Source organism: Curcuma longa, unplaced genomic scaffold (genome assembly GCF_044706935.1).
Source record: "Curcuma longa cultivar G26 ecotype Majalengka, Jawa Barat unplaced genomic scaffold, ITB_CL_G26_1.1 contig_16907, whole genome shotgun sequence".
NCBI lineage: Eukaryota > Viridiplantae > Streptophyta > Magnoliopsida > Zingiberales > Zingiberaceae > Curcuma > Curcuma longa.
The window spans coordinates 1-1,971 of NW_027430467.1; the positions used below are offsets into that span (position 1 = coordinate 1).

General features: G+C 38.7%; 1 pseudogene; it reads right to left on the bottom strand.

Moving 5' to 3' along the window:
* Positions 1–23: 23 nt before the first annotated feature.
* LOC141816488 (uncharacterized) lies at positions 24–919 on the bottom strand (annotated as a pseudogene).
* Between the last annotated feature and the right edge of the window lie 1,052 nt (positions 920–1,971).

Genomic DNA, 1,971 nt, shown 5'->3' on the forward strand with positions numbered 1-1,971 from the left:
TATAGGAAAATTTTGCTCCTTGCCCATGTTGCTTAAAGTCATTTGTTTAACCAATGCTGTCAATTCCAAGAGTGAGTTCTTTATCTCTTTTTGTTCATTTGAAACCATCTGAACTTCACTCACCCCTCTAGTAGATAGTGCTCTACTCCCAAATTGTTGTGAATTTTCTGCCATGTTGGAAATCAATTCTCTTGCTTGCTTCAGGGGTTTTATTCACCAATGCTCCACCAGCTGCAGCATCAATCATGCTTCTATCCATGGGAAGTAAACCCTCATAAAAATATTGAACAAGAAGTTGCTCACTAATTTGGTGTTGAGGACAGCTAGAGCATAACTTCTTGAACCTCTCCCAATAATCATAAAGGGACTCCCCCACCACTTGCTGAATGCCACATATGTTCTTCCTTATGATTGCTGTCCTGGATGCTGGAAAAAATTTTTCTAAGAATGCCTTCTTCATTTCAATCCAGCTAGAGACATGTCCAGTAGGCAAATAATAGAGTCAATCCTTTGCTACTCCAGTCAGTGAAAAAGGAAAAGCTCTCAGCTTGATGTCTTCTTCAGAAATTCCTTGTGGCTTCATGGTGGAGCACACTATATGAAACTCGTGCAGGTGTCTATTGGGATCTTCTCCAGATAATCCCTGAAACTTGGGCAGAAGGTGAATGAGGCCTGATCTGAGCTCGAAATCCCCAGCTAACTCTGGATAGGCAATGCAGGAATACTGATAACCAGCATCAGGAGCTGCAAGCTCCTTCATAGTCTTGCTACTCTCTGCCATGGGACTGCTCAAATCTGAATTGCTGCTCTCTGTCACGTTAGAAGCTCTTTCTCGAATTTTCAAGGACCTCAGTGCTCTCAAAGTTTGTTCTAACTCTGGATCAAACTCAGCTAAATCATCACCTGCACTCCTGGTCATAAACAACAAAAACAAAGGAAAAAGATCAGATATGCAATTAATTCAAGAAAAATAGAAATAAAAATGCAAAACTGTACTAAAGCTCAAAGTAAACAATTTCTACTAGTTCCCCGATAACGGCGCCAAAATTTGACAACCCTAGATTTGATATGTGTCACGAGTAGGGTTGCAAATTAGAATTTAAATTTATCGAAAACCCATAATTAATTCAAACAAATGAAGTATAGGGGCCTCGAGTCGTATTTTTCCAAGGGGCTAGTAGAAAATCGTTTAATTCGAGCTTACGTGTCGTTCTTTTTTTGGGTTTTCGATGAAATAAAAGGGGTTTTGGTTTTGTTGACGTTTTCAAATGAAATGCAATGCAAAATCAGTGAATAAATGAGGAATGTAAATCACTAACCTAAAATGCAACTATTAAAGCAAGGTATTAACTAAACCCTAATTCAAGCTTCATGAATTTCGCAATTCAATGGCACAGTGAACAATCAGAGATAGGAATGCATGCAAGGAAACGAAACAATGTGAATTTGTCAAAACTAGCCAACTAAACTCTAAAATGTAACTAAAACATTCGAACTAAGCTAACTAAATCTGATTAACTTGAAACAGATTGGCACGGAACAAATTGGCACGAAATAGGTTATCAGAAACATGAATGGAAGACTATTGCAACAAGAAATTGCATCCAATAACAATTTCTAACAATCCAAAAAAGACAATGCTAAACTAGCTAATGTATATGACACACGAATCAAACAACGAGCAATTGAAACTGAAAAATGTGGTAAAATAATTGTCATCAGTTATCAGAAACAGAAATTGCAGAATCAGAATGTAAGAACAGAAACTCATCCAACCCTCCTTTCTTCCTTCGAATCCCTTGGTGTCAAACAAGTTGTTGAATCAGCTGTTTCAATCCCTTGGAAGCTTGAAGATGGTAGCCCGAGTGATTTGCTCACTGCCCAAACCCCTAATCGCCCGGAGAAACCCCCTCCGGCCAAAAACAAAGCTCGGTTCAAGAGCTATTTGAGCTGCAAGCTGATTTCTGATAA